General features: G+C 47.6%; 1 protein-coding gene across 15 annotated transcripts in view; it reads right to left on the bottom strand.

Moving 5' to 3' along the window:
• ESCO1 (establishment of sister chromatid cohesion N-acetyltransferase 1) overlaps positions 1-10910 on the bottom strand; it is a 72210-nt gene extending 61300 nt beyond the window's left edge. For 5 of the 15 annotated variants that reach the window (XR_010152043.1, XR_010152044.1, XR_010152045.1 and 2 more), the window contains exon 1: positions 10511-10910. The gene's annotated coding sequence lies outside the window, so the exon portion shown is untranslated. Of the gene's footprint in view, positions 1-10302 lie in introns of all 15 variants that reach the window. The other 10 variants (XR_010152047.1, XM_063796025.1, XR_010152048.1 and 7 more) reach the window with 8 other exon arrangements.
• Between the last annotated feature and the right edge of the window lie 10446 nt (positions 10911-21356).

Consider the following 21356-nt stretch of genomic DNA (forward strand, 5'->3'; position numbering starts at 1 on the left):
ATTGAAAATTCACTCTCGGCCAGGCAAGAGGCTCATACCTGTAATCTCAGCACTTTGGGAGGCCGAGGTCGGCAGATCACGAGGTCAACAGATTGAGACCATCCTGGCCAATGTGAAGAAACCCTGTCTCTACTAAAAATACAAAAAAGTTAGCTGGGCGTGGTGGCACGTGCCTATAGTCCCAGCTACTCAGGAGGCTGAGGCAGAACTGCTTGAACCCAGGAGGCAGAGGTTGCAGTGAGCCAAGATCTCATTACTGCACTCCAGCCTCACGACAGAGCAAGACTGTCTCAAAAGAAAAAAAAAAAAGAAAAAAATCCACTCTCTTGAAATTATACCCTTTTCTCTAAAACTCTCCAGTAGTGTCTAAATGGTGGGCCCCCCAAAAAATACACCTGTGTCCTAATCCCTGAATTAGGGATTGTGAATGTATCTTATTTGGGGAAAAAAGGTCTTTGCAGACATAATCAAATTAAGGATCCTGAGATGTGATCATCCTGGATTATCCAGGTAGGCCCTAAATCCAATAACAAATATCCTTGTAAGAGAGTGGCACAGATATCCTTGTAAGAGAAGGAGACAGACACAGACAAGAGAAAATAATATGAAAATGATGGCAGAGATTGGAGTAATGTGGTCATAGGCCCAGGAATGCCAGGGCAACCAACAGAAGCTAGATGAGGCAAGGAACAAATTTAAGATAATAAATTTCTATTGTTTTAAGCCATCAGGTTTCTGATAATTTATTAAAGCAGACATAGGAAACTGGTCTCTCCTAAGCAGGCTATATCACATCAAGAAGCCTACAGTTTTCCCAGCACAACCATATTTTATCTTACACAAAATTCTTTACACATCTCTTTTAAGGTTTATGCCATTCTGCTATCAAACTTTCTTTCTTCATTGTTGTATTCCTACTGATCACCAGAAATTCTTCAATCATAATTTTCTTCTCCAATCACACTGTTACCATCAACTCCAAAGTTCACATGGATCACCACAGATTCTTTATTTTTTAATTTTTATTTTTATTGATCATTCTTGGGTGTCTCTCACAGAGGGGGATTTGGCAGGGTCATAGGACAATAGTGGAGGGAAGTTCAGCAGATAAACAAGTTAACAAAGGTCTCTGGTTTTCCTAGGCAGAGGGCCCTGCGGCCTTCCGCAGTGTTTGTGTCCCTGGGTACTTGAGATGAGGGAGTGGTGATGACTCTTAACGAGCATGCTGCCTTCAAGCATCTGTTTAACAAAGCACGTCTTGCACTGCCCTTAATCCCTTTAACCCTGAGTGGACACAGCACATGTTTCAGAGAGCACAGGGTTGGGGGGTAAGGTCACAGATCAACAGGATCCCAAGGCAGAAGAATTTTTCTTAGTAAAGAACAAAATGAAAAGTCTCCCATGTCTACTTCTTTCCACACAGACACGGCAACCATCCGATTTCTCAATCTTTTCCCCACCTTTCCCCGCTTTCTATTCCACAAAACCACCATTGTCATCATGGCCCGTTCTCAATGAGCTGTTGGGCACACCTCCCAGACGGGATGGTGGCCGGGCAGAGGGGCTCCTCACTTCCCAGTAGGGGCGGCCGGGCAGAGGCGCCCCTCACCTCCCGGACCAGGCAGCTGGCCGGGCGGGGGGCTGACCCCCCCCCACCTCCCTCCCGGACGGGGCGGCTGGCCGGGCAGAGGAGCTCCTCACTTCCCAGTAGGGGCGGCCGGGCAGAGGCGCCCCTCACCTCCCGGACGAGGTGGCTGGCCGGGCGGGGGGCTGACCCCCCCACCTCCCTCCCGGACGGGGCGGCTGGCCGGGCAGAGAGGCTCCTCACTTCCCACTAGGGGCGGCCGGGCAGAGGCGCCCCTCACCTCCGGGACGGGGCGGCTGGCCAGGTGGGGGGCTGACCCCCCACCTCCCTCCCGGACGGGGCGGCTGGCTGGGCGGGGGGCTGACCCCCCCCACCTCCCTCCCGGACGGGGCGGCCGGCCGGGTGGGGGGCTGACCCCCCCACCTCCCTCCCGGACGGGGCGGCTGGCTGGGCGGGGGGCTGACCCCCCCACCTCCCTCCCGGACGGAGCGGCTGGCCGGGCAGAGGGGTTCCTCACTTCCCAGTAGGGGCGGCTGGGCAGAGGCGCCCCTCACCTCCCGGACAGGGCGGCTGGCCGGGCGGGGGGCTGACCCCCCCACCTCCCTCCCGGACGGGGCGGCTGGCCTGGCGGGGGCTGACCCCCACCTCCCTCCCGGACGGGGTGGCTGGCCGGGCAGAGGGGCTCCTCACTTCCCAGTAGGGGCGGCCGGGCAGAGGCGCCCCTCACCTCCCGGACGGGGCGGCTGGCCGGGCGGGGGGCTGACCCCCCCACCTCCCTCCCAGACGGGGCGGCTGGCCGGGCGGGGAGCTGACCCTCCCACCTCCCTCCTGGACGGGGCAGCTGGCCGGGCGGGGGGCTGACCCCCCCCCACCTCCCTCCCGGAGCGGCTGGCCGGGCAGAGGGGCTCCTCACTTTCCAGTAGGGGCGGCTGGGCAGAGGTGCCCCTCACCTCCCGGATGGGGCGGCTGGCCGGGCGGGGGGCTGACCCCCCACCTCCCTCCCGGACGGGGCGGCTGCCGGGCGGAGACGCTCCTCACTTCCCAGACGGGGTGGCTGCCGGGCGGAGGGGCTCCTCACTTCTCAGACGGGGCGGCTGCCGGGCGGAGGGGCTCCTCACTTCTCAGACGGGGCGGTTGCCGGGCGGAGGGTCTCCTCCCTTCTCAGATGGGGCGGCTGGGCAGAGACGCTCCTCACCTCCCAGGTGGGGTCGCGGCCGGGCAGAGGCGCTCCTCACATCCCAGAAGGGGCGGCGGGGCAGAGGCGCTCCCCATATCTCAGACGATGGGCAGCCGGGCAGAGACGCTCCTCACTTCCTAGATGGGATGGCGGCCGGGAAGAGGCGCTCCTCACTTCCTAGATGGGATGGCGGGCGGGCAGAGACGCTCCTCACTTTCCAGACTGGGCAGCCAGGCAGAGGGGCTCCTCACATCCCAGACGATGGGCGGCCAGGCAGAGACGCTCCTCACTTCCTAGACGGGGTGGCGGCCGGGCAGAGGCTGCACTCTGGGCACTTTGGGAGGCCAAGGCAGGCGGCTGGGAGGTGGAGGTTGTAGCGAGCTGAGATCACGCCACTGCACTCCAGCCTGGGCACCATTGAGCACTGAGTGAACCAGACACCGTCTGCAATCCCGGCACCTCCGGAGGCCGAGGCTGGCGGATCACTCGCGGTTAGGAGCTGGAGACCAGCCCGGCCAACACAGCGAAACCCCATCTCCACCAAAAAAATACGAAAACCAGTCACGCATGGCGGCGCACGCCTGCAATCGCAGGCACTCGGCAGGCTGAGGCAGGAGAATCAGGCAGGGAGGTTGCAGTGAGCCGAGATGGCAGCAGTACAGTCCAGCTTCGGCTGGGCATCAGAGGGAGACCGTGGAAAGAGAGGGAGAGGGAGGCCGTGGGGAGAGGGAGACCGTGGGGAGAGGGCCACCACAGATTCTTAATCTCCTTAATTATTTACCAATTCTTAATGCATTTCAACTATACAACCTTTTAACCACATCAAAGGAACAAGAGAGAAGTACTGACTGCAAATCTGAGTCTAGTGGCTTGTCAAATTCATAACTCCTTTCTGAAAAACCTGCCATGGCCACAGGCACCTCCTTTAAAAAAAAAAAAAAAACACCTTAGACAATTCATAGTTATATCCTGAAAGTCCTGACCCTGCTACGCTTCCCATAGCTAACTAGATCAAGTGTGGGTTTGTGACCCAAGAGGTGCCAATATCTAGTCACTATAAAGCAGGGTTTTCCAACTCACCACTATTAACATTTTGAACCACATAGAGTCTTTGTTATGGGTGAGCTGTCCCGTGCATGGAGGAGCAGCAGCCTGTTTAGCAAGAGCAGCAGCAGCCCCGACCTCCATCCACTAGATGGCAGTAGCAACCCTTCCCCTAGTCCTCACAATCAAAATATCTCTAGACACTACAAAATGTCTCCTCAGAGGCAAAATCACCCTGGGTTGAGACCTACTACTATAACAGCAAAGAACTAAATTAGGAATTACAGGATACCTGCTGCTTGAGGAATTAAAACAAGGCAAGCCTACTGCTAGAGCTGTACTATTCTCAGCCACCTTCTGAGTCCTGAAATATATTCAGGTTTCTGTAAGAGCTGGTGAATTGTTCTTCAGCAAAGCCTAGTGTTTGGTGATTCCTGTTTTCTGCTACAAGATGTAGCTCTGTAAATAGTCTTCTCTTATTTCTATATATCCTCCCAATGAACTACTATTATTTAAGGTAACCCAAGTATTTCTCACATTCTAAAATGCCTAATAGATCACTTGAGGTCAGGAGTTCGAGACCAGCCTGGCCAACATGGCGAAACCCCATCTCTACTAAAAATACAAAAATTAGCCAGGCGTGGTGGTGGGCGCCTGTAGTCCCAGCTACTTGGGAGGCTGAGGCAGGAGAATGGTGTGAACCCAGGAGGCAGAGCTTGCAGTGAGCTGAGATCGCGCCACTGAACTCCAGCCTGTGCAACCGAGCGAGACTCCATCTCAAAAAAAAAAAAGACTAAATTTATCTTCTGAAAATTATCTATTTTTGAAGAAAAATTTAATCTAGTGTCTTGTGATAACAACAAACTTTCAAACACTAGTTGAACAAAACACAACAGTAAATTTCAAATTTCCATGGGAACAACTTTAACTTCTTAAAAGCAACAAGTATTTGTTTAATTTAACAACTTGATTTTCTGATGGGCTAAAATAGTCTACAACTACTGTGTGTGTGTGTGTGTCTTTTTTATATACGAAAAACTACACGAGAGCGCCACCATGTCTGGCTAGTGTTTTTTTTGTAGAGACGAGGTTTCGCCATGTTGCCCAGGCTGGTCTCGAACTCCTGGGTTCAAGCGATCCACCTGCCTCGGCCTCCCAAGGTGCTAGGATCACAGGCGTGAATGTGAACCACCATGCCTAGCCTATGGTATATATTTTAAACATATATTATGATAGATGCTGGGTATAGGCATATTCCCACCCTCAAATAGCTTATGGAGAAATTATCTAAGTGGCGTATATCTTCTAAAACTGAACAGTATCTGTGTTACAAAGAATAATACTTGGCCGGGCATGGTGAGCCGAGATCACGCCATTGCACTCCAGCCTGGGCTGTAAGAGCAAAACTCCGTCTCAAAAAAAAAAAAAAAAAAAAAAAGGGGGCCGGCGCTGTGGTTCACGCCTGTAATCCCAGCACTTTGGGAGGCCGAGGCGGGTGGATCACGAGGTCAGGAGGTCGAGACCATCCTGGCTAACACAGTGAAACCCCATCTCTACTAAAAATACAAAAAATTAGCCAGGCATGGTGGCAGGTGCCTGTAGTTCCAGCTACTCGGGAGGCTGAGGCATGAGAATGGCTGAACCCGGGAGGCAGAGCTTGCAGTGAGCCAAGATTGCCCCGCTGCACTCTAGCAGGGGCAACAGAGCGAGACTCCGACTCCAAAAAAAAAAAAAAAATAGGCGGGGTGCGGTGGCTCATGCCTGTAATCCCAGCACTTTGGGAGGCCAAGGAGGGGGGGATCACGAGGTCAGGAGATCGAGACCATCCTGGCTAACACAGTGAAACCCCGTCTCTACTAAAAAATACAAAAAATTAGCCGGGCGTGGTGGCAGGCGCCTGTAGTCCCAGCTACTCGGGAGGCTGAGGCAGGACAATGGCATGAACCCAGGAGGCGGAGCTTGCAGTGAGCGGAGATCACGCCACTGCACTCCACCCTGGGCGACACAGCGAGACTCCATCTCAAAAAATAAATAAATAAATAAATAAATAAATAAATAAATAAATAAAATAAAAATAAATAAATAAAAAGAATAATACTTGTCACAAAGACTATACTATTTATGGGGGATAAAAGTAAGTTAAATTTAATCCTCTCCAACGATGCCATAATAGAAACCTTTCCTGGGCCAGTGGTGGTGGCTCAGACCCGTAATACCAGCACTTTGGGAGGCCAAGGTGGGCAGATAACTTGGGCCCAGGAATTTGAGACCAGCCTGGGCAACATAGTGAAATCCCGTCTCTTCAAAAAAAAAAAAAAAAAAAAAGAAAGAAAGAAACCTTTCCTAATATAAAGCTACTTGGAGTCCTACATAATTTTTAAGAGTATAAGGGGATCCTAAGACCAAAAAGTTTAAGAAACACTGCATTTAAGTAATACTTAATGCCTCCTTTTAATTTACCCTCTGAATTTTTATCTGTGAGAATCTTACGTATGCTGCCATAAATGTTTAAAGTTCTTAGAAAAGCTCCTGATATATCACCAGTGCTTAAGTGTTAGCTATAATAATATTAATAATTAGCTATAATAATATTACAGGGAAAATGTTTTTATGAAAAGACAGAAAATATTGGCCAGGCATGGTGTCTCACGCCTGTAATCCCGGCACTTTGGGAGGCCGAGGTAGGGGGATCACCTGAGGTCAGGAGTTCAAGACTAGCCTGGCCAACATGGTAAAACCCCGTCTCCACAAAAATATAAAAAAACTAGCTAGGCATGATGGCAGGTGCCTGTAATCCCAGCTACTCGGGAGGCTGAGGCAGGAGAATCGCTTGAAGCCTTGAGGCAGAGGTTGCAGTGAGCCGAGATAGCACAACCTGGGCAACAGAGCAAGACTCCGTCTCAAAAAAATAAAAAAAAAATTTTTTAGTTACTCCTGGCTTCGCTTAACTACTTGCCAACTCAATTTCCATATTATCATTATCCCCTTCAGTTTCAACAACTACATTAATTCTAAACATTCAATTATTTACCTTAAAGCAGTAGTGCTCAAAATGTGATATGGGGACTCTCAGGATTCCTGAGATCAAAATCATACGAGAGCAAAAGATTAAAAGTACAAAACAGACCAATGAATTCTAATGCAACAGAATGCAAAACACATGTAGACATGGTTTCAGATTCTACATCGCAACTAACCTTTAAGAAATTACCACTTGTTAAGTTTTGTTGCAGAATCAGAGTATTACAACTATCTGAAAAAGCTAAAATACCCCACCCAACATACTGGTCATAAACTTCAACCAGAAACATATATAGCAACAGATTGATAGGAAAATCCAGCTGTCTTCTATCAGGCCAAACATTAAGGAGATTTACAAAAATGTAATACCATCACCATTCTTTCACTAACTTATTTTGGAATATAGTTTTTCATTAAAATGTTATTTATTAAATATATTAAGCTGGGTATGCACACCCGTAGTCCCACCTATTTGGGACGCTGAGGCAAGAGGATCACTTCAGCCCAAGAGCTCAAGGCCAGCCTGGGCAACACAGTGAGCCACTGTTACTAAAAAAAAAAAAAAAAAAATTAATTAAAATTAAAATGTTATTTATATTAAGCTGTAGTTTAATTATTTCAAATGAATTAATATATATGAAATTAATTCCTAATACAGTAACTATCAAGAGATATAAACCTATATAAACAAAAGCTACTTGGAGTCCTACATAATTTTTAAGAGTGTAAGGGGATCCTAAGACCAAAAAGTTTGAGAACCACTACATTAAAGTAATACTTAATACCACCTTTTAATTTACCCTCTGAGTTTTTGTGTGAATCTTACACGTGCTGCCATAAATGTTTAAAGGAAGCTGAACAGAGCAGAGGATATAAATCTTCCTTTAAGCTTTGTAATGCAATCAAGCATAAGATGTATATGCCCCTTCCCCTCAGGAAAAGACAAGACATGATGGCTGGGTTAACAGAATGCTCTCATTTGCCAAAAGTAACTACAGTATTATAATACAGCTATAATACAGAACTTATACAGAAAAAACAGAACCAAAGGATTTTCATTGAATGATCCACAGAAAAATATGAAAGTCAGGGTTACAAAAGGGGTAATATAGTCCTTAATTATCTACAGTAACAATTTTACTGGAGTTGGTTTCTAGTACCTAAATTTTAATCACCTTCAATAGAAGGTATTCCAAGAACTCTATGTGGAACAAAAATCTGCCAATAAAAGTCATGAAAAAATATTTAACTACTACAAAAAAATCCATTATTCGAACTGTGCAGCGCTGGTCACGTTCATTAACAGAATAAATACAATCAGCTCTGCATAATAAATTACCAAGCTAAAAAGGACTATCTGGCAAAAGAAGTTAATGGCATTCATTAATTAGGGTACTTTTTTAGTTATTCTGTGAAGCATAATTTATCAATTTAAATGCCAGCACCTTGTATGGGACGGACATTAAAAAAATTACTTGGCCAGGCATGGTGGCTCACGCCTGTAATCCCAGCACTTTGGGAGGCCGAGGCAGGCGGATCACCTGAGGTCAGGAGTTCAAGACCAGCCTGGCCAACACGGTGAAACCCTATCTCTACTAAAAATACAAAAAATTAGCCGGGCATGGTGGCACTTGTCTGTAATCCCAGCTACTCGGGAGGCCGAGGCAGGAGAATCGCTTGAACCCAGGAGGCAGAGATTGCAGTGAGCCGACATCTCGCCACTGCCCTCCAGCCCGGACGACAGAGTGAGACTCCATCTCAAAAAAAAAAAAAAACAATTACTTGTTCACTACAGGATTATAATATTGATTGAGAAAGGTGAAACAATAGCATATTTTCCTCAGTTAGCAATGATAAAGGAGTTCTAGCTCGTAAGCCAGGACAAATTTTGGAATTGTGCTTCCAAAGTCACATATCTGACCCAACAGTGATACTCTGCATTCTGCCTAAAAGGGAAAAAGTGGCTCTATTACAGTCCTAGTTTCCTCATTTCCTCACATGCTCTAGGCCTGAATTTGCGACTTCCAAATTAAGCACGTTTTAAAGCACTTCTCATCCTACTCCCATGTCTAATTCCATTGATTAGATTTTTTGCTTTTCAAATAAAAAAAAAAAAAATTCACCAGGCACAGTGGCTCAGGCCTGTAATCCCAGCACTTTTGGAGGCCCAGGTGATCACTTGATCCCAGGAGTTCGAGACCAGCCTGGGCAACATGGCGAAACGCCGTCTCAACAACAAATAGAAAACTTAGCCTAACATGGTAGCGGACGCCTGTAGTCCCAGCCACTCAGGGAGGCGGAGGTGGGAGGATTGCTTGAGGCCGGGGAGGGAGGTCAAGGCTGCAGTGAACCGTGATTACACCACTGCAATCCAGTCTGGGCGACAGAGCGAGACCCCGTCTCAAAATAAAATAATAACTTAAAACTTTATTCGTGTTGGTGTCCTGTGTAAAGCAGAAACTAAGTACTTGACCAGAAGACAAAGTGAATATAGCATAGTTCACTGCAACCTGGATGTTTTCAACTGAAATCTATGTTTTATCCACTTTTTAAAAAAAGCCAATGGTGGTGGGGGGACTAACCACACCTTATGCCACCAAGTAGCGCTTTTGTTTCCTGCGAAGCTTATTTATTGAGATATCGTTTTGTAATACTATCTAGATACTGTGTGCTGCGATTCCTGTTTAAAGGAATCTCAGTGCAGCTGAGACTACAGAAAACATGGTTCATAGTACTTCTCAAATCACAAAGCTTGAGCTCCTTCCTCCTCCTCTTCCTCCCTCCCCTGGTCCGCGCTGCGTCCCCATCGCCCCGGAAAATAAAGCACACGCCGGATTTTCGGACGCATCATTGAGAGGCGGAGGGAGAGGAGGTAGTCTTCGAATTGTTGGACTTGCTATCCCATTCTGCCTGTGCAAAATAAACCCCCATAGTAAAATAATCTTAACCCGTGATAAAAATCGAGGACCCAATTCTCTTTGGTTCGCCTCTCTCCATCGCTATAAACTTCACTGCGGCCCTCAATGCACTCATTTCTACTCCAGAGCCGCCCTACCTGTGCCGAGACCCCCATTTGCAGCATGAGTTACTCTATGACCTTGGGCCCGCTCCCCTCCCAAACTGAAGGCTGTAAAACCAAGACCCCACATCGCGCCCCGCAAACTGCAGAGGACTCCAGGCTCAGGCCGGGTCAGCGGGTTGCGCCAGGAGGCGGCGGGGGACTGGCTCCGGTGAAGCGCTGGGAAGAGAAAACGCAGGGGGCGGAGACGGGGCCCGGAGCTACCTGCGGGACCAGCACCGGCGCTGCCCCGGTGCTAGCAATGGCTGCACGCCACCTCGGGGCTCCCGGAGCCCTCGCGGCAGTGCTGGGAACTCCGGCCCTGCCCCGTCGGCGGTCACGACCCCTTATGAACTTCGACCGCCCAGCAAACAGCGGCAGGTGGTGCGCGGACGCGCGAGCACGTTAGCTGCCTACCTCAAGCGACGGCGTCTTGAAGCCTAGAGCCTCCCGCCTCCCTCCCAGGGGCGCGAAGAGCTGGGACCGAAGCAGTAGGAAGGGGCGTGCGAGGCAACACGCCACCGAGGGTGGAACAGGAAGAGGGAGAACTGTCCGCTCCCTGAAGGGGCTGGCAAAAGAGAGGTGAAGACACAGGCGGCGGGGACCGTCAGGGACGCTCGCGTACCTTCCTTTTGCCTGGCGGAGGGTCAGACTAGAGCCAGCGGATCGCCTCACATCCGGGTATCAGGAGACACTCAGCTGCTTCTGCTGCGGCCGCCGCCTCCCCCGCGGCGCAAACACCAAACTTCCGGCGACGACGGCGACGCCTCGCTCGTCAGATGGGAGTTACCTGTGACCGTCTTGGGTGCGCTTGCGCAACGCTCCTCTTCAGCCCTAACCGGCTCAGCTGACGTGCCCAGAAGACGAAGATGGCCGCCACGCTCACTGCGTGTCACGCAGTTTTTCACCCCGGCCCGGACGGCTGGGCGTCGAGGAAAGGCGAGCTAGTGTCCATCCTCAGCGCAGGCGCGGTGGGAGGCCTAGCGCGCGCGCCTCCGCGGGTGGTCGCCTGGCAGGGAAGTGGCGGCGCCCCCTAGCGGCGGCCGCTTGTCGTTCCTGGGGTCATCGCTTTGAGCTGAAAACCACCCAGGCCCCCAGCGGTTGTGGTTTACCTTGGAAATTTGTCGCAACTGGTTGCCATGTAGGTTTTGGCTGCTTCTGTCTGCGACGTATAATCCAGGTGCCTTTGGTCTTCCATATGAGCCAATGTAAAGAAGGAGGGTGGGGCCGGGCGCGGTGGTTCACGCCTGTAATCCCAGCACTTTGGGAAGCAGAGGCGGGTGGATCATTTGAGGTTAGGAGTTCGAGACCAGCCTGGCCAACATGGCCAACATGGTGAAACCCCGTCTCTACTAGAAATACAAAAATTAGCCGGGTGGTAGTGGCGTGCGCCTGTAATCCCAGCTACTCGAGAGGCTGAGGCGGGAGAATCCCTTGAGCCTGGGAGGCGGAGGTTGTGGTGAGCTGAGACTGGGCCACTGCACTCTAGTCTGGACGAGTGAGACCCTGTCTCAAATAAAAAAAAAAAGGAGGGTGCAGTCCCTGCCCTGCCCTCCAGCACCTCCAAAAAATGCAGGGCTTCGCCCTCTCCTTGCACACTTTCTTCCAGTGTATCAGAGTGCAAGAGTCATCAGAAATTGTAAAATATTCTGCTAGACTTAGTCAGACTGAGTGTTCAGACAAAGCTTTGGCTCGCTCTTGGACGCTTCTAGAGATAGAATCCAAGATTCTATCACTAGGATTCATGGTTCCCACACTTTTTTCTTTTGTGACAGGAAGGATCTTGCTGTGTAGCCCTGGCTGGTGTGCAGTGGCACAGTAACGGCTCACTGCAGCCTCGACTTGGGCTCAAGCGATCCCGCCTGCCTCAGCCTCCCTGAGAACTGCATGTATGAAGCCCACGACACCATGCCAGGCTAATTTTTTTTTTTTTTTTTGAGATGGAGTCTCACTCTGTCACCCAGGCTATAGTGCAAAGGCACGATCTCGGCTCACTGCAACCTCCGCCTCCCAGGTTCAAGGAATTCTCCTGCCTCAGCCTCCTGAGTAGCTGGGACTACAGGTGCCTGCCACCACGCCTGGCTAATTTTTTATTTTTAGTAGAGACGGGGTTTCACCATCTTGGCCAGGCTGGTCTCGAACTTCTGACCTTGTGATCCCACCTGCCTCGGCCTCCCAAAGTGCTGGGATTACAGGCGTAAGCCACCGCGCCCGGCCGCCAGGCTAATTTTTTTATATTTTGTAGGGATAAGGTCTCACTGAGACCAACCCAGGCTGATCTCGAACTCCTGGCCTCAAGTGATCCTCTCTTCTCTCCTTGGCTTCCCAAAGCGCTGGGACTACAGGCCTAAGCCACTGCTCCGGCTACTAGACTGCTTTTGAACATATGTTCTGTGCTACCCTTTACTTATTTGCGGAACTGTGAGGCTAGTTCGGTACTTCTGCATTTCAGAATGGGAAGAGGTGATCATAAATGGGTTTTCCCCTTCCTGCCCTCCTTCTTTGAAGCCAAGTACAACCAAAATGTGCTCTAAGTTTGTCAAACCTGATGTTTTTCTGACAATTCATCTTCCACGAATAGTGAGCTGCCTGTCAGTTTGCGCAGGGAGATGTTATGGCTTAAAAACAAAAACGAGGCTGGGCGCAGTGGCTCACGTTTGTAATCCCAGCTGTTTGGGAGGTATTGATGGGTGAGGCCATTCTTCACATTACCATAGTTGTGTTACTTGGCAAAGACCTGTCTGCTGCTTCCACCTTCAGCTCCAGTCCCTGATACACACTTTAATGACATATGCCAAACAGCTCAAATTGGGGGGGGTGGGGCGGGGGAACAGGAGTAAACTACTGGTCTGGTTAAAAGCTGGTTATTTATCAGGAGACCTGACCTATGTTTCCCTTCATCTTCGTCTTCTGATTGCCAGACAACTGGTGGGACTTCTTTTGGTTGGATAAACTACTTTGTCTGTAGTAATTCAAATTCTGGCATACAAAGAAACCATATTAATGAGTGTCGATTCTCACAAAATAGGCCTCTGCTTCTGAGTAGTCTATTCCACTCTATATGCTAAATTGGCCTCAATCAGGAGCATAGGAATTCGTGCAAATATCAGACCATATGAAATCATAGCCCTCCGGCCAGGAGCCTAGGCCATAGCAGCTTGTTGCTCTGCTGACCCTGGTGTCTGATCCCAGCCGGTGGCCTTAAAAAAACAAGAAAAGAAATAAATCATGTATTTTCGATACATAATTCATGCCTGCAATTTATGCTGTATTTTCTTTTTTTGAGACAGAGTCTTGCTCTGTTGCCCAGGTTGGAGTGTTGTGGCGTGATCTTGGCTCACTGCAACCTCCGTCTCCCTGGTTCAAGCAATTCTCCTGCCTCAGCCTCCAAATTAGCTGGGATTACAGGTGCCCGCCGTGACGCTCAGCTAATTTTTTTGTATTTTTAGTAGAGACAGGGTTCCACCATGTCAGTCAGGCTGATCTGGAACACCGGACCTCAGGTGATCCACCCTCCTCGGCCTCCCAAAGTGCTGGGATTACAGGCATGAGCCACCGTGCCTGGCCTTATTTTCTTTTCTAAAACTATATATAATCAGTTTCTGTGAAAAGAATAAATAGTTTGCGTTCATGGGAAAAAATAAACTTTCTTGAGCATTATTCTTTATCATTTTGAAGGATTTTTTCACTTCCGATTCATGAATACCAGTAGTCTCAATTTGTAGTGTAATTGATTAAATCTTACTCTGAACTATTATATCATATTTGTTTTTCCTTCTATCGGTAGTTTTCTTTTAGAGCATTCTATCTATGAGCTTTGGAATTTGGTTCATTTAATTTGGTTGTCTACTAAGAAACAATAATAATCTGATTAAATAATAATCCATTATTATTTAAATATCTTTGAGATTACAGTCTCTTTCAGGAAAGAGTAAAGAATTAAAGTTGGCCAGACACGGTGGCTCATGCCTGTAATCCCAGCACTTTGGGAGGCCGAGGCGGGCAGATCATCTGAGGTCAGGAGTTCAAGACAAGCCTGACCAACATGGTGAAACCTCGTCTCTACTAAAAATACAAAAATTAGCCGGGCATGGTGGCACCTGCCTGTAATCCCAGCTACTCAGGAGGCTGAGGCAGGAGAATCACTTGAACCCTGGAGGCAGAGGTTGCAGTGAGCCGAGACCGTGCCACTTGGGCAAAGACTTCATCTCAAAACAAACAAACAAAAAAAGAATTAAAGTTTTTTGAGGAAGAGTGGGAGGAGGGAGAGGAGCAGAAAAGATAACTGTTGGGTACTGGGTTTAATACCTGGGTGATGAAATAATGGGTACCACAAACCCCCATGACACGTGTTTACCTGTGTAACAAACCTTCACATGTACCCTCAAACCTAAAATAAAAGTTAAAAATTTTGTAAAAAAGAAAAATAAAAATATAACATAATTTGGAAATATAACTGTTACTTATGTCTACATCTAAAGCATTTTTATTAATGAATGAATAAATATTTTTAAATGTTAAAAGTTTTACAATTAGTGAGAAGCCTAGCATTGAACAGGTAGAGAATTATAGATCACAACTGAAAGAATCACAAGTTTTAGTTCAAAGGGGGTCTAAGACTAGCAAGAAAATATTTTTTCAGATAACTGTAGGAAGACATTCAACTTAGAAAAAGAAAGTAGTGTTTGATAATCCAAACAAAATGTTAGTCAGGTCTCTTTAGTTAGAAAATGACTGAAATCCAGCTCAAACTCATGTGAGCAACATTAAAAAAAAAAAAAAAAAAAAGTATTGCTACCATAACCAGGAGCTATAGGGGAACTGCTGACCTCAGGTCATCCTAAAACCTGAGGATGTCAGATGATGTCAGCAGGACACTCTACAATGCCCAGCTGTTCTTTCATCTGTATTAGTTTCATTCTCAAGTATGCTTTCCTGACAACTTGGCAGAGATTACATAAGTTCACAGCAAACTGGTTTCAGTGAAAAGAGTGGCCCCCGTTCTGAGATCTCCCAAGAAAGTCCTGGGGAGATCTTTGATTGTTTCAGCTTTGATGTGTACCAGTGCTAGAAATAAACGCTATAACCTAGATGACACATCGTGGTGCTCAACATTATAGTTACATAAGTGGTGAAGGTCTTTTTCACGCCCCCTACAGCAAGAATTAAAAGACCATGTTCTCCTGCTGAACTCAAAACCATGAATGTAATTTCCTGGACTTGTTTAAATTGCTTGTTTCCTTACTGACTCTAAATTGCAGTATATACTTTTCTGCCTTTGCTTATCAGTAGGATGTCTACTTCTGAAAACTAATAATGGAATAGTTGCATTGCTCCATGTATTATTTTCCCATTTCCTTGTTACTTTTCTTTCTTATGACCAATCTAAATGCCTGCAATAGATAAAGCCTCTGCCAAATCACAGAGGACAGGACAATCTCACTTTCAGATTAATCCTCCTGCTAGCAGGAAATTAAGGCATTATTTGTTGCCCCACTCTTGTTGACTTTATTTCAGGACTCTTTGATGGTTTTATACTATGAGAAAGTAAAAATCCTAAAAAATTTTTGAGCTAGAAAATAAAAAGTACAGCAATTTAGGATAAATCAACTGACAATGACATTTCAATTTGCCATCTGGGAGACACATCACTACCATACAAATAATAATGCTGGCCCCACATACTTGAGAGGGGATGAGTAGGTGTTAGCCAGATTAAAGAACTGTATGTATGAAAGACTGGAGAGGAAGGAAGCTTGATGAATTGCAAGAACTCCATTTTTGTTTTTCTTTTTTTCTGAGATGGAGTCGCACTCTGTCACCCAGGCTGGAGTGCAGTGGTGTGATCTCGGCTCACTGGAACCTCCACCTCCTGGGTGCAAGTGATTCTCCTGCCTCAGCCTCCCGAGTAGCTGGGACTACAGGTGCCCACGACCACATGCAGCTAATTTTTTGTATTTTTAGTAGAGACGGGGGTTCACCATGTTGTCCAGGCTGGTCTCAAACTCCTGATCTCCCATGATCTGTCTGCCTCAGCCTCCCAAAGTGCTGGGATTACAGGCGTGAGCCACCACGCCCAGCCCCAAATATTCTTATACTATTGAGGGGAAAGGGGATGGCTTAAGAAGTAGGCAGGCCCCTGTCAACCTAAAAGGAAGAGGCTGAAACACAAAATGTGATTTAAAGAGTTTACTTGAGCCAAAGTGAGGACAGCTGCCCGGAATACTCAGACACAAGTAAATTTGAATACGAGCTCCTTTTGGCCTTTGTTACAAGCAGGTTTTTAAAGGCAAAAAACCTGGACAGGGAGTGAGCTGATAGAAAGTTGTTTTTCAAGAATTATCATTGGCTTACAGAAATAACATTGATTAGTGATTGACTATGCATTGTTAAGCTATAGAGTATGGGGTTTAGTGTCTGGTGTGGCATTAGTAGTTAATTTATAGCTACTTGTAATAATAGTGAACAGTTTTGTGTGTGTGTGTGTGTGTGTGTGTGTGTGTGACTGGGTCTGGCTCTGTCGCCCAGGCTGGAGTGCAGTAGCACCATCTCAGCTCACTGCAGCCTCCACCTGCCTCAGCCTCCCGAGTAGCTGGGACCACAGACGTGCACCACCATGCCCAGCTATTTTTTTTTTTTTTTTGTATTTTTAGTAGAAACTTGGGGTCTCAACATATTGCCCAGGCTGGTCTTGGACTTCTGAGCTCAAGGGAGCCTCCCATCTTGGCCTCCCAAAGTGCTGGAATTACAGGTGTGAGCCAGCAGGCCCGGCCACAAACAGTTTCAATAGATGAATGAGACGTGTGTCTCATTTTAATGTTTCTCTGGGCTTGATAAAGTTAAAAAACTCTGATTCATCAAATACAAGTTATTTTCTTTTATCAGCCCAAAGTAGGAAGGACCTTCAAGATAATAGAGAGGAGTACCCCATGCTCAGTACTGGGGATACTGCAGAGAACAATACATTCAAGTCTCCTTCCACATGCAGCATGCATCCTAATAGAAGAGGCATTCAGTTATTTTTTTTTTTTCTTTTTTTTTTTTTTTCCAGACGGAGTCTCGCTCTGTTGCCCAGGCTGGAGTGCAGTGGCGCGATCTCGGCTCACTGCAAGCTCCGCCTCCGGGGTTCACACCATTCTCCTGCCTCAGCCTCCCGAGTAGCTGAGACTACAGGCGCACGCCCGGCTAATTTTTTTGTATTTTTAGTAGAAATGGGGTTTCACCATGTTAGCTAGTATGGTCTCGATCTCCTGACCTCATGATCTGCTCGCCTCGGCCTCCCAAAGTGCTGGGATTACAGGCATGAGCCACCGCGCCCAGCCTATTATGTTTTTTTTTTGAGACACAGTCTCACCTTGTTGCCCAGGCTGGAGTGCAGTAGCACGATCTTGGCTCACTGCAACCTCTGCCTCCCAGGTTCAAGCCATTCTCCTGCCTCAGCCTCCTGAATAGCTGGAATTACAGACGCCCGCCACCACACCCGGCTAATTTTTGTATTTTTAGTAGAGACAGGGTTTCACCATGTTGGCCAGGCTGGTCTCGAACTCCTGACCTCAGGTGATCCGCCCACCTGGGCCTCCCTAAATGCTGGGATTACAGGTGTGAGCCACTACGCCCAGCCGAGGCATTTAGTTATTTCACAAATATTTATTGAGGACATATCAACAAAGCATTATTTTAGATGCTGGAGGTGCTGCAGTCAACAGAAAAGACATAATTCCCTGCTTTCGGTTTGCATTCTTGTATCTGACAATAAATAAGTAAATAATTAAATGCTAAGAAGGAAACAAATATGGTCCTCCAAAAACACTGTGCAATCACACTTTCTATGATGATGGAAATATTCATATATCTGCATTGTTCAAAAGGGTAGCCATAGACACATATGAGTATTTGAAATGTAGTTACTAGGCAGGCATGGTGGCTCACGCCTGTAATCCCAGCACTTGAGGAAGCCGAGGAGGGTGGATCACAAGGTCAGGAGTTCAAGGCCAGCCTGGCCAAGGTGGTGAAACCCTGTGTCTACTAAAAATACAAAAATTAGCCGGATGAGGTGGCGGGCCCCTGTAATCACAGCTACTTGGGAGACTGAGGCAGAGAATTGCTGGAACCCAGGAGGTGGAGGTTGCAGTGAGCTGAGATGGAGCCACCGCACTCCAGCCTGGGTGATGGAGCAAGACTCCATCTCGAAAAAAAAAAAAAGAAATGCAGTTACCAAAATTGAGGAGCTGAATTTTTTTTTTTTTTGAGATGGAGTCTTGCTCATCACCCAGGCTGGAGTGCAGAGGCGTGATCTCGGCTCCCTGCAAACTCCACCTCCCAAGTTTCAGCAATTCTTCTGCCTCAGCTTCCCGAATAGCTGAGACTACAGGCATGCACCACCATGCCCGGCTAATTTTTTTGTATTTTTAGTAGAGATGGGGTTTCACCATGGTGGCCAGGATTGTCTTGATCTCTTGACCTCATTCATGATCCACCTGCCTCGGCCTCCCAAAGTGCTGGGATTACAGGCATGAGCCACTACACCTGGCCTGAGGAGCTGAATTTTTAAATTTTATTTAATTTTTTTCATTTTTGAGATAGGGTCTTCCTGTGCTGCCCTGGCTGGCCTCAAACTCCTGGGCTCCAGTGATTCTCCTGCCTCAGCCTTCCAAGTAGCTGAGACTATAGGCATGCACTGCAGGGCTGGCTATTTAATTCTAAATAGCAACATTCAGGCAGTATTCATTATCTAGGGGCTCATTGATGTCATCACAGGTTTTAGTTTTTTATAAACTCTGTCCTTGGCTGGGCACAGTGGCTCCCTGTAATCCCAGCACTTTGGGAGGCTGAGGTGGGAGGATCAATTTATTCCCAGGAGCCTAAGGCTACAGTGAGCTAGGATCACACCACTGCACCCCAGCCTGGGCAACAGAGCAAGATCCTGTCTAAATGAACAAACAAACAAAGAAACAAACAACACTATGTCCTGAAATTGGTTCTTCTCCTGGTTGTAAGGAAGTTCCCAACAGCTCCAGGGGTTACTCCCTTTCCATTCACAACAAAAGAAAAGAACATTGCCTCTAAAGGTCCAATTGGATCAACTTAGATCCCAAACCTACTGTGAACAAGTAATGGAATGGAGTATTAAAAGGGTAGAGTCAGCTTTCTTAGGACCACAAGGATCACCAGAAGAATATTAGAAACATTTGGAAAGACAAGGGAATAGATGTTGAGAAGGCAACACACAAATATCCGTTTTAGCTTTGCTACTCAAATTGATGTGTATAGAGTAGGGGCAGCTTCATCAACTGAAGGCTTGTTAGAACTGCAGAATTTCAGGCCCCACAACGATTGAATCAGATTTTCATTTTAAAGTTTCCAGGCTGGGCGTGGTGGCTCAAGCCTGAAATCCCAGCACTTTGGGAGGCCAAGGTGGATGGATCATCTGAGGTCAGGAGTTCGAGACCAGCCGAGCTAACATGGTGAAACCCCATTTCTACTAAAAATACAAAAAATTAGCTGGGCGCAGTAGTGAGTGCCTGTAATCCCATCTACTCAGGAGACTTAGGCAGGAGAATCATTTGAACCCAGGAGGCAGAGGTTGCAGTGAGCTGAGATCGTGCCATTGCACTCCGGCTTGGGCAACAAGAGTGCAACTCCATCTCAAAAATAAATAAATAAATAAATAAATAAAAATAAAGTTTTGGCCAGGCGCGGCAAGTCAGTCTCAAACAACAAAAAAAGGACAATATTTATCAAAGTTTAATGTGTGTAGGACTCACCTGGGGAAACTTTATTTTTTTAAATTTTTATTATTATTATTGTTATTTTTTGAGACAGAGTCTTGCTCTGTCGCCCAGGCTGGAGTGCAGTGGCACAATCTCCACTCACTGCAACCTCTGCCTCCTGGGTTCAAGCAATTCTTCTGCCTCAGCCTCCCGAGTAGCTGGGACTCAGCCTCCCGAGTAGCTGGGACTACAGGCATGCGCCACCACGCCCAGCTAACTTTTGTATTTTTAGTGGAGACGAGGTTTCACCATGTTGGCCAGGATGGTCTCGATCTCTTGACCTCATGATCCGCCCATCTCGGCCTCCCAAAGTGCTGAGATTACAGGCATGAGCCACCATGCCCAGCCGATAAGTATTGTCTTACAATATCTAAGAGTTCTGTTGATCAGCGATGAAGTCTAGGCTAGAGATACAAATCAAAGTCATGGTTTTGGAGGAGATTACCAGGTTAAAAGAAAAAGTATACATAAAGAGATTACAGCCGCAAGCCGGGAAACACTGTGACATGTATTGGCTCCATAGGGAAGGAGGAACCAGCTAAGGAGATTTAGAAAGAGTAGTTAGAGGCTGGGCATGGAGGCTCTGGGCCTGTAAACCCAGTACTTTGGGAGGCCACGGCAGTGGAATCTCTTGAGCCCGGGAGTTGGATACTAGCCTGGGCAACATAGTAAGACCTCTTCTCTACGAAATAAAAAATAAAATATTAGCTGGGCAAGGTGGCACGCACTTGTGGTCCCAGCTACTGAGAAGGCTGAGGCAGGAGGATAGCTTGAGCCCAGACGGTCAAGGCTGCAGTGAGCCCTGATTGTGCCATTGCACTCCTGCCTGGGCAACAGAGCGAGAAACCCTGTCTATAAACAAAACAAAACAAAGCAAGAGTAGTTAGTAGGATAAGGAAAAAGGCCAGGTGAGCTTGGCATCCTGAAACCCGAAAGAGGGAAGGGGAGTGTTTGTGTTAAATTTTGATGAAGCTCACATACTAAAGAGACAATAATGCCGGGCGGTGGCTCACGCCTGTAATCCCAGCACTTTGGGAGGCCGAGGCGGGCGGATCACGAAGTCAGGAGATCGAAACCATACTGGCTAACCCCGTCTCTACTAAAAATACAAAAAAATTAGCCGGGCGTGGTGGCGGGCGCCTGTAGTCCCAGCTACTTGGGAGGCCGAGGCAGGAGAATAGCGTGAACCCGGAAGGCGGAGCTTGCAGTGAGCCGAGATCGCGCCACTGCACTACAGCCTGGGCGACAGAGAGAGACTCTGTCTTAAAATACATACATACATACGTACATACATACATACATAAAAAGACGATAATTAGCGGGCCATAGTGATGCGCGCCTGTAATCTCAGTTACTGGAGAGGCTGAGGCACGAGAATCGCTTGAAACCGGGAGGCAAGGGTTGCAGTGAGCTGAGATCGCGCTACTGCACTCCGGCCTGGGCGACAGAGTGAGCCTCCATCTCAAAAAAATAAAAAATATATATATTTTGATGAGATGTTGAGAAAGATGAAGACTGAAAAGTTTGTCTTATAGATTGGAACTTAAAGTGAAAATAATCTGCTACATTGTGGATTTTATTTTTATTATTATTATTTTTTGAGACGGAGTCTCGCTCTGTTGCCAGGCTGGAGTGCAGTGGCGCGATCTCAGCTCACTGCAACCTCCACCTCCTGGGTTCAAGCGATTCTCCTGCCTCAGC

This window comes from Pan troglodytes, chromosome 17 (assembly GCF_028858775.2).
Source record: "Pan troglodytes isolate AG18354 chromosome 17, NHGRI_mPanTro3-v2.0_pri, whole genome shotgun sequence".
Lineage (NCBI taxonomy): Eukaryota > Metazoa > Chordata > Mammalia > Primates > Hominidae > Pan > Pan troglodytes.